The 12,668-nt window shown below is 28.3% G+C and overlaps 1 long non-coding RNA gene across 1 annotated transcript; it reads left to right on the top strand.

The window, feature by feature from the left end:
• The first annotated feature begins 5,368 nt into the window (after positions 1–5,368).
• Positions 5,369–6,655, top strand: LOC145033897 (uncharacterized). The gene is made up of 3 exons (XR_013677767.1): positions 5,369–5,579; positions 6,100–6,155; positions 6,529–6,655. It is a non-coding gene; the product is annotated as an uncharacterized LOC145033897 (long non-coding RNA).
• Positions 6,656–12,668: the final 6,013 nt, after the last annotated feature.

Here is a 12,668-nt window from a genome sequence, read left to right on the forward strand (position 1 = left end):
ATGATTATAGTTAATAAAGAACCATTATTGAATTGAGAATGTGATAATGAATCTTATCCACACACACACACATAGACACACACACACACACACACACACACATATATATATATATATGATTGGATACATATAATCACATGTGATTATATGTATTTAATCATATATGATTTATGTTGACAATATTTATTTTTGCGGTTTCGATTGAAAAATTGCTTTTATGTATTTAATCAAATGTGATTAAATGTATATAATCACATATGATTTGAGGTGGATAGGATTCATTTTTTCCTTCTCGGTTCAATAGTTGTGCTCATGTACTTGATCACATGCGATTAAACATATAATCACATGTGATAAAATACATGACAACAACTATTGAATCGACAAAGCGAAAATGAATTTTTTGATTAGATTCATATAATCACATGTTATTAGATATATTTAATCGCATATGATTAATTTGGATAATGATTTGTTTTTTGTGTTCTTGGTTCAATATTTGCTTTTCTGTATATAATCACATGTGATTGTATATATCTAATCACATATGATTTATATAGACAATATTCACTTTTTCCAAATAAAATCATATGTAATTAAAATCATATAATCACATCTGATTAAATGTATTTAATAATGTATGATTAAAGTGGGAAAAAAATTATTAAATCGAGAACGCAAAAATGAATCTTAGCCACATAAATCATATGTCATTAGATACACATAACCAAGTGTTATTATATGTATCTAATCATATATCATTTATGTAGACAATAATCATTTTCATGTTGTCGATTCAATAATTGTTATCATGTATTTAATCACATGTGATTACACATATCTAATGTAACTCACCTCCTTAATAGGAGTGTTAATGTAACTCACCACCTTCAATTTGAAAATCAGCTAGCATGAACAAGATGGATCGTTTTCTATTCGAGAACCTACACAACAATTATAATATTATTTATCTTGTGCTTTGGTTTACTACTTTTATAAAACTTATGTATATATTTTCTTATTTTCTCTTTGATTGTAGTGCGCTTTTGGGGATCTGTTTTCTTACCTTTCAACTCATTCTTAAATTTCGATAAAATAATATTAGTAAAGTTCCCCTTTTGTATTTTCAAAAATATAAAGCTCTTATTCTAATGATATTTGGTTGATTTTATATTAAATTTACAAGTTAGTAACTTTAGGTTGTCACTTTCTTCACCACTTAACACTCTTGGAATCAACTGTACCAATCTACTCAGAATTACATCACTCCCTTTATATGTGGGAAACTATACATCCATATCTAATTATAGGATATGGAATTTTGGCATTTGGAGTTATAATGAATTTATTATGATTTTTTGAAGACAATGCGTGAAATCTGTGACAACATGGACCAGCCTGAGAAGATTGCCAAATTTACCCCTCAAGGAGTTGGAATTTCGAAATGTGATTCAAAGTTTGAAGAAACTAGACAAGCTAAGATTTCCAGGAAACCAAGTCTCATGATTTGTAGATGTTCTTATTGACCTGCACGAATTTTAGAAGTTGGAAGACAGATATAGGAAAATTGATCATAATAGCTTTTAAATCACTTTTGGTGTTCTATTAAGGACTTAGTGGTTAAGCCTTAAGTTTATCACTTTTTATATGATTTTTGGTTAGTTATTAGGCTAATAAGATGTTAAATTCAATTTAACCTAAGGGCCTTAATGTTTGGCTTAGTGAGGGTTTAAAGTTAAGGACTTTCACATAAATGCTACTTTTTCATTGAGGCATTTCATCGAACACTTGGTGTTCATAAAAAATATATACAAATATCAACTTTACTAGCTATTATGATTGTGTGTGTAATTATAGAGATAAGAGTGACCACCTGCAACGTTGATAAACTCTACAAATATCAATTTTACTAACCGAAAAGTTCACGAATCCATTCTGATGTATTATGTGTAGTAAATATATTGAGTTATTGATATGTACCAAGGTCTAAAGTGGAATAAAAGGAGAAGGAGAAGACAGAGATTTCATATTCAGATAGTTAAAGCAATGTTCACTAACACAAAAGGAGGACACGAACTCAACTCAAGATGAAGGGTAAAAGATATAATTCTGTTATGTTAGAAAAGTTGGTAAAATTAGTGGCAATTTAGAGATTAATTATCAGTTTGAAGAATAAACAATAAAAGAAGAACCTACCAGATTGAGTTAGCGGTGGAGATTTTATATGATGAAGAAAGATCAAGAACAAGATGCTCCACAAATTCTGCCATTTGTGCTCGAATATCCAGTTTTATTCCGCTTTCTGTTTGCTTAGATTGCTAAATATAAGTCTTTTCCACCTCTATACTGTATATACAATTGGCATTTGATTTTGGTTTTACCTTGATTCTTATAAAATACCTAAATCGATTGCGATTCAGATAGATAGTCTCCTATGATGTGAGATTAAGTATCAGACACTCGATTTGTCGTTCATCATAAGCTTAATTTCATGAATTTCATGATAATATCGAGTCTATTTAGGTTGAAAAACACATGTGTATAGACTAGAAAGAACCCTACCAGGAAGCTCCCATTGATCATGTCTGTATAAATCAATTGCGGTGTTGATTGGGGGTTGTGGAGCAGATAATTAATTATGAGCTTGATGCCGGTGAGTGAAATCGGAAATTGACTGGTTTGGTAGAGTTCCGGTGACCTCAATGGTTGTCTGGTGGCCTCAATGGTGGTCCGATGAGAAACGATACGTCTAGATAGAATGGTGAAGTGGGGTGGGTGGGATATGTTTGTTTTTTTAATTAAAAAATTGTTCTCAAATGTTCTCAATCCCAAAAATGTTCTCATATATATATATATATATATATATATATATATATATATATATATATATATATATATATATATATATATATATAAACAAATGAGGTTTTTGGTATTCCATTTAAATAACATTAATATTTTTTTCCTTGAAAACAGTAATAATATAGCTATACCATAAATAAATGTGAGGAATAAAAAAATGCTTACTAAATAACAATATATCTCTAATCATAGATGTATCGAGGACCATTATTATAATATAAAAAGTAAGTTCAAAAAATAAGTGAAATTGGTTAATTATTTGGAGACATTGTCGTCTCAAGTTTTTTCAAGTCATGAAAAATCACATCGTTTGTAAAACGTGAGCTAAAGCATATATATATATATATATATATATATATATATATATATATATATATATATATATATATATATATATATATATTCTACTAGTATTAATTTAATTTTTATGTATATATATGATTTAAGAGGGCATTTTGTTAAAACTTGACGACAAATACAAGTCTTTGAGTCATTATGTGCGTTTTAAAACCATGACGAACCTATAACGAGCTTTTTAGAACCATAATCTTACTACTAAGGTAGTGTTTGTTTTTTGTCTGCAGATCTGCGAGATGTCTTCTGTCTGAGCCGCGCAGACCACGCACAGACATTAGTCTTCGCAGATTGTTTGTTTTTTTGAAGACTGCAGATGTGGACCAGAGTCTTCTAACATCTTCAGACATCTTCTAGCTTAAAAAAACATATATATCTTTATTTTTTTAAGTTTTTTTTTAATTTATATTTTTTCCAACTTTATTAATGATAAACAATATGAAAAAAAAAAAAAAAAAAACTTACAAAACTTAAAAAAAAAAACATTTGACGATACAAACATGATATTTTTAACAAATTTATTATAATAATAGTCGTTGAAGTTGTTTATATAAATATGAAAAAAAAAAAATCATAATATATTCTTATATTTTTTTGCCAAAATTTTGTAAAACTTTATTTAATAGAGTATCATCAATTTCTCGAGAAAATATTTATCGTGCGTTTTTAATAGATTTATTTGAAAAAATCGAAGTTTATTTCTATCTATTTATGTATCAAATTCTTTGATCACTAATTATAATGTTTAGTTATAACTTTACAATCAAAGTTGTTGGTTTTTATCAAATATGTATATGAATTAATACCATTTTTATTTTTATTTTTTCTATAATAATACATAAAAGTTGATCTAGATTCGTTATATATTTATAAGAAAGTCGTAAAAATATATAAAAAATTCGCTTTGAAGTTTTAAAAAATCAGTTTATTTAGATTTCAGTTTATTTTAATAGCCCGCAGATGTTAAAAAAACAAACAGTCTTCTTTTTTCAGACTGCAGACGTTTGGTCCACCTCTTCTACTGCAGAGGTCTACAGATGTGGTCCGCAGACTGCAGACATTTTGCCTCAGAAAAAACAAACAGCAATTGTTTTAAATTATTATTGTTATTATTATTATTAAAATATCTAAAACACTAACTTAGATAAAAATAGACATAAAGTATTGGGGTAATCTCATTTTGACTATTTTATATCAAGTTAAATATTATTATTTTGTGGGGGGTCTCTTTTTTTTTCTAAAAGAATATATGCATTAATAGCTTTTCTCTTTATGATATAAATAATGTTTTCTGCTAGATAAAAATTGAATATAGTAGTTAGATAAATCCTACAAAATAGGATATAAAACAATTACGACAACTTTTATTAAAATATAAGCACAATAACATCTATTATAACATTTTGATCGAAAAACACATAAAACACTCTTACATCATACAAAACAATTTTAATAAAATATATAAATCAAGAAACATATGTTTGATATATTTGGTCTATAAAGAAAATTTAAATTCATATTTTGTTACCTCTACCCCTAACAATGGAGGGTCTCACCCTTTCTTACCTCTTTCCCTAACACCGTAGGTTCTTCATAGTTTAGTTTTTATCCATCATTTCAAACAATTTTATCCTAAGAAAATTAACATTGCAGTAATAATTGATGCAACAACACTCATTTCCTTAACAATTCATAATTGACATACATCTTTAAAGACATATTTGTAAGCAACAAAATACTATTTATATAGTTACAATATATATAAATGAAAAGAATACAAAATTTTATTAGTGTCATTATTAATTTAACGAATAAGAAGAGTTATTTAGGTGTCAAATATATATATATATATATATATATATATATATATATATATATATATATATATATATATATATATATCCCCTATTATAATAAATAAGTACTTTTATTGTCACGTGGCTTTCCCTCCTGCGCCCCCAAGCTTTTCTTCCCGCTCATTCTCTCAAAGTGGATTTCCTAAAACGCCCTTTCTATGATTTTTACCCATTGCCATTCAATATGTTTTATATTTGCTTAAAACTCAATTCATGAAATCCGGAATGTTCTTAAATCTTTATATTGATTTTGTTCCTGATTTCCTACAATTGAAATTTCAAATTTCAAACACTGAATAAAACTCTGATTCCTTTCTTTCTGTTACATGCATCCATAAAATCAGCAATCATCAATAAATCAACACGCTAATAGCAAGAAATCAGGACTCAATATCCAAATTTGAATCAAATTCACTATTCCTTCTGTCGACTTCGTATATACCTCGAACGCGCATTCATCTCCAACAAAGCTAATCATCTCCTTCACCTTCGTCTCTCTCATTTCAGGTAAGATTCACTCGCGGGTCTCTCATCTTAGTATGCATCCAATCCCCTTTTTGGTCTTCTTATACTTTAAATAATTTCACTCTTATTGCTTCCTGTAGGCATGATTAACTTCTTCTGGATTAAGATAAGAACTAAATATTGTTTATTGTTGTGTATATTTCTTTAATTTTGTATTATGATGTGTAGGATCTAAGCCGTATGAAATATGGAATATGTTGGCTTCAACATGAAATTGTGCAAAAATCATGTTCATGGAAATCTAGATTAACCACCATAATAATATATCTCCACCCGGGTTGTGTAGAATTTGGTTATTTAACATAAATTTTGGATTTTTTTGGATTGTTTTAGTTTTTATGAACACCAACTGTTTAACAAAATGCCTCAATGACTAACATCTTTTCCATTTATTTTGTTGTTGATGGTCTATCTTTCAACGATTTTGTTGCTGGTATTCTTTTTTCTAATAGTGCATGTTCATGTTTTCTAAAAAAAATTGATTTATTTTACTCTGTTGCAGGGACTTGGCTGTTATCTCTTAAGCATATGCCATTATTCAATTGGCTTGGATAGCAGGTAAAAAGTCAAGCGTGAAAAAAATTAATAACCAACGATTGGTAAGATCAACAACGATCCTCCGTTGGGAGGATTCAATGCCTTCTTGTAGTTCTTATGTGATGAGGATTTCTAATTTCAATTACGGTGTTATTGTTGAATATAACTAAATAGTTGATAAAATTTAATCTATTTGACCAACTGTTTACAGTATATAATTAACTAATGAAACCAAAAATGTTTTCAATTTCTATGTTTGTTTAGTAAAAGTGTGTGAACTTCACCAAAATTTGTGTTGTTTAGATCTAGAAATTAGTTATTGTATTCTGTCATTTCTTTTACTCGAGTTTTATAGCAAATTTCAAGATTTTGATATGTGTTTTGGTTGGACCAGGGAAAGATCAGCAACATCTTCCAAGATTAAAGGATGGAGTCCTCATTTATGCTCCATGTTATATTACACTTATGTCCATGATCAACTACAGATCACACGTCCTTAGTTTCAGTTTCGTGTAGTTAGTTCGGATGGTGTTGTCATTAAAGCAACAATAAGATCCATTGACAGAACTATCATTCCTTTAATACATAAGATAAAGGTTTGTATATATCTTAGTGAATGTTAATGATGTATATATTTCCAAATGTAGGATAATCATTTGTGTATCAATTTTTTGTGGGTCAAAACTTGCAAGGAGACTAAAACCACTAAAATTGGAAAGGAGAAGAATGCAAGAATGTTCCAAGACAGCCAAATAAAAGTTAGAAGATTTTATCCGTCCAAACAAAAAAAACATATTGTAATTCCAATTTTACCTTCTTCCTTAGAAAACTGTATAAAATTAATGTTCCCATAATTGATATTTTACAAATGACCATTTTGTCCTTGGAAACTTGTAAAAAGAAAAATACTATAAGGATCAAATTTCTAAATTTTTCATATTTTTTGTTTTAAAACATATTATATGATATCATTATTGATCCTCAAGTTATCTTGCTATTTCATATATATAAAAACAAAAATACGTCTGAGTTTGTTTGTTCGGTCTTCCTTAAGAACTATTGCTTACCTAAAGCTTTCCAAATAATTAAATAGGTTTGGACCGAATATTACTTTTATGTTTTACTCGTGTCATAGATAATTTAAAATAACAACTTACTTCCAATGATTTATTACATAATCAATTTTTAATTCTATTTAAAATCAACACCCGTGGGTTCCACGGGTTTTAACCTAGTATATATATATATATATATATATATATATATATATATATATATATATATATATATATATATATATATATATATATATATATATATATATATAGGTTCAGGTTCATTTGAGACCATTCTAATTTTGTGAGACCGTGAGACCAAATCTAAAAATAATTTTAAAATGCAAAATAAATGGAAAAATCCAAAAATTCTTTTTTTAAATATTATTTTCGGAACTTGAATTAACTAAAAAAAATAAAAAAATATAAAAATATAAAAAAAATTAAAAAAAATTCCGTTTTTTTTTTTTAAAAATACGTGAAATATTCAAAATAGAATATTACACTGAAATATTCTAAAAAATAATTTTAAAATGCAAAATAAATGGAAAATTTAAAAATTCTTTTTTTAAATATTATTTTCGGAACTTGAATTAACTAAAAAAAATTCTATTTTTTTTGAAAAATACGTGAAATATTCTAAATAGAATATTACACTGTACATATATTCTAAAAATAATTTTAAAATGCAAAATAAATGGAAAAATCAAAAAATTCTTTTTTTAAATATTATTTTCGGAACATGAATTAACTAAAAAAAATAAAATACATTAAAAAATAAATAAAAAAAATAAAAAAATGCGTCTCACGGTCTCACAAAATATAGGTGGTCTCAAACGAACCTAACCATATATATATATATATATATATATATATATATATATATATATATATATATATATATATATATATATATATATATATATATATATATTCAAAAATTATTTATTTAAAAATATAAAAACAGTTTTTGGATATTCTTTGGTTGATTTGGCATTTCGACTTAAATTTTATATTTAAAAGTTTAAACTATAAAAGATTAAATATATTATATTTATAATATAAAAATTCTAAATAATACAACTTTTAAAACTTTTTAACTATAAAATATTACTGAGTATATTATATTTACAACTCAAAAGTTGTATCAATAATTTGATAATAGTTAACATTTTGTAATATGTATAGAATCCATAAATATACTAATAAATTTTATAATAATTATTTAGTTTTTATTTAATAAATTAAGTACTTAAATACATTTATATTTCGCTAATTAAGTACTTAAATACTTAAATTAAGCTCGTAAACTTGGCTTAGTTGGCACCTAGAACAAAAAAACTAAGCCGTGAATAAGCTTTTTTTTATAACTAACTAGTGGGGTTTGCAAGATTTTCTTTTAAAAGAATTAATATATTGTCTATGCGGAGATATTTTGAAAGGAGAATTTCATATATACCCTTATTAAATATTTAAATATCATATTTGTCCGATCTAAACTCTAAATATCTTATTTATTCTTCTTAAACTTTTAAAACATCGGATTTGCCCAAATCTATTTTTAAACTTTTTTTTATCAGTTTTTATATTTTTTTAATCATATTAATTTATGAGCAAAAGCTAATTGACTAAATTGTCCTTTAATATTAAAACCATACATTTGACTAGAATTCTTTTCAACGAAACCGTACAATTCCCTAGATGTGTATGTGTATGTGATTACAATTCTTTTCAAAGATGATGAAGTGATTTTTTGGTGCAAGAGATAAACTAAAAAATGTTGAGAAAAAATCAAATAGTGGGGATATTCACCGATCAGAACTTCGTGATGCCATTTTTATTTGTATTTTGTTTAAACCTCCTTGCCTTCGCTGTTGTGAGCATATCATCTCTCTACCGGACCTCACTTTGAGCTGGAGATTTTCCCCTTCGGTTGTCGCTATGGAGTTCTTATTTCGGCCCCGACACTCAACCTCTGGACTGAGTATCAACAATTTATCTGCAACAATTGTCGGTACAACAATCTTTTTCTTTCTCGATTATTCTCCGAACATGGGTAGCGTACTTCTTTCTTTAGTTTTTTAAGGGGGACACTATCCCCACTAATGAACAGTGCCATAAAATGAAAATGGTTTCCATTCAAAAGTTGATAAATTTATACAATTGGGGGTGGGCATTGTACAGTTACAACTCATACAAAATTTAAATGGTGAAATCAACATTGATCGGTGGTCGTAAAGGGTTGACAATAAGAATAGTTCAACAAAAAATATCTGAAGAACTCATTGTAAGAGTTGGGAAGATGTAATAATCTTTTATACGCTAACCATGAACAATAGTCTCCAATCAAAGTTGTAAGTTTAAAACAGAAGGATCTCAGTGGATTAATTGAACCATTTTATCATTATTTATGCCCAAATATTTATAGCATGTTAGTCATTTACTTTGAGCATCTCTCGTTAGTGTAATTAACTTTGCTTATGTCATTTATGGTACGATACAAGCATGAAAAGCAGAGGATTAGAACAAGGGTACAGAACACCTACAATTATCAAAGGTGCATTTATAAATACCTTTTTGAAATATCAAAATAGCAAGGGTTTCAAGACATTGACGTGAACAAATCAAACAACATCACAAACGAAATTGTAGAGGGGGAAACTAGGAGTAGGGTCGCATTTTATTTACCTATGCGACACAACAAGGGAAGAAACATTGACAACAGGGAAGAAGTATGATACCATCGTAAGGAATACAAAGGCTACAATCAACATTATTATGTGATGTACTACCAGTAAGAGCATTATTGTCCATTTGATATCTATGTTCAGTTATAATGATTTAAGGTTATAAAATAGAATTATTTTTCAATAAAAATAATCAAAAAAACAGATTTTGGTAAATTCGATATTTTCAAATATTAAGAAGCGCAAACACGATATTTAGAGTTTAGACTAGGCAAATACGATATTTAGATGTTTAGGTGTTGTTTGTTTTTTTTTTTTAAACCACTCCTGATCACTTATTGATGCGCCGTGCAATACTTGGCCATTCGCAGTTGTTTGCTTTTCAGAAGACTTCAACACCAACAACTTCTATAATGTCATTATCTGCCATAGAAGGCAAGAAAAGCATATCGGCTACTAATTACGAATTGTTCATAAATCGAATTTCTTCCTAAGGAATAATATCAGAAGAATATAAGTGATAAAAAAATAAGCAAACCTGAATGCAAAGTACTATCATGTCCTTATAATAATAAAAATAATCACATTTTCAATCATTGTATTGGACTATACCTCAAACAAACATAGAAAAACCACATATTTACTCCAAAATTTAACCTTTGGGTAAGGAATATAGGTAAGATTGTGGTTGTCTAGAAGTACTTTTATCTGAAATGAGATATTGCCAAATGGTTCTTTGAAAATAACTAATGATGTATGTTACTTTGTTTTCTGGTTTTACCGTGTCTCCATTAACATAGATTTGGTACCCTAGGACCTTTTATTTGACAGTATAATTCTCAATATCAGATCCAGATCATCTGTTGTCAACTCATGAAGCTTCAGATATGTTTTCACGACTCCATGGCCTCCATCCTATGAAAATGCTTCAATAGTTATCGATGGATGCATTCCTTCATAGATTCTTGTAGTTGCTTTAAAATACCCTCAAATAAGTCACCAATTCTTATTTAGATAGCTTGTAAAAGGAGACCCTCTTGATCTTACTAATAATCAAAATTCCATTTACATTTTTTAAATCTTTTGTAAGGAGCAGACCATAAATCTATTGATGATTTCACTTTTTAAACAATTATGTCATGACATAATAAACTCATTTGATCTGCTTCTCTCTCAACCTGCAGTTTGTTACTTTCTTACTCTATACTCTATCTCTCTCCTCCACCATCTAGACAACGATTTATAAAACTGAATCCATTAAAAATTAGAATGAAGACGGATAAGAAAATGCAAACACTTGGAGAAAACAAGATACTTGAAATAATTTAAGAAAATCGTTCCACAATTAATTGTGTCAAGGCTGGTTACGAAACAACAAAAAAAGTGTCCCCACTACACTCACACTTATACTCGGGACTTGGACAAAAAAGCAGAAGGAAGTTGATATTATAGCCCATTCCTTTATTTCCTTGCATCACTCCTAACTCTAAGGATCGATGAATGCATGCAAATCAATGAAATTTAGAGGATTTCACTTCCTGTAGTAACTTTGTAGTTTTTCTTTTCTTGGTTGATTTTTCAATATACGATGTTGTAATAGGTATAAATGAGAGTAGGGTCTTATAATAAACAAAGCAATGGATATGTTGCTATCTCACGCATTTAGCCCTTAATCAAATGTTGAAAATGCTGCTTGTTATGAACAAAAAAAACCCTTGTGTATCACAATACCAAGCGACAAAAGAACAAAGTGGTTTTAAAAACTTACAAACAATGCTTGCATTTGTTTTGCAGACAACTCAAATTTGAAAATTTTGCATTAAGAAGGAATAATTTATATGTATTAGCGATATATTATATTTATGTAAAATATTCAAAGTGAAATTATTTACCATATATAGTTTTAGGTCATTTTGTAATCACTATACATATTTGACTAAAGATCAATATATGAGAACTGATTATTCTCCTACTAGAGTCATAACCCTAGCATCGTTTTTCATCTATCCCTCACATTCTCCGATTTCATATTCTGTGTCACTACTTTCATTTTTTTTCTTTTAAATTTCATAATCTCTATAACATGGAAGGAAAATTTCATCCCGCCATTACACTGACATCAGGAACTTCATCCCGTTCACTCTGAAGATGGAGAGTGGGCAATATACTTCCTGGACAGGGATAGAAAAAATATAACGAGATTGAATTGGCTTAATTACTCTCACAGGAGTAAATTCTGTTTATATATATAGATCACAACTACAATGGATATATCCTAAAGAATAGGATCTGGAGTTATACAACAACTATTAGATATATACAAGAAATCTTATCTAATTATCTATTTATCATTTGACTTTATCTAATAATCCTTCTGCTTACATTCTCCCTCAATCTTAACTATTACAAGATTAAGATTGTAGTTCAGCTTATTCAACATATGACGAGTAATTGGTTTAGTAAACCCATCAGCTATCTGATCCTTAGTAGTGATAAAATGAACATCAAGTGCACCTATTGCTACCCTCTCTCTAACAAAATGGAAGTCGACTTCAATGTGTTTAGTTCTTGCATGAAACACAGGATTTGTTGTTATATAGGTAGCACCTAAGTGGTCGCACCATAAAACCGGTGGTCTCAACTAACAAACTCCAAGCTCCTTGAGTAATGATTGCACCCATATTACTTCAGCCGTACCATTAGCCAAAGCCTTATATTTTGCTTCTGTACTTGAGCAGGATACCATAGGTTGTTTGTGACAACTCCATGAGATCAAATTCGGACCCAAGAAC

Source organism: Lactuca saligna, chromosome 3 (genome assembly GCF_052625555.1).
Source record: "Lactuca saligna cultivar CGN05327 chromosome 3, ASM5262555v1, whole genome shotgun sequence".
Classification (NCBI taxonomy): Eukaryota; Viridiplantae; Streptophyta; class Magnoliopsida; order Asterales; family Asteraceae; genus Lactuca; species Lactuca saligna.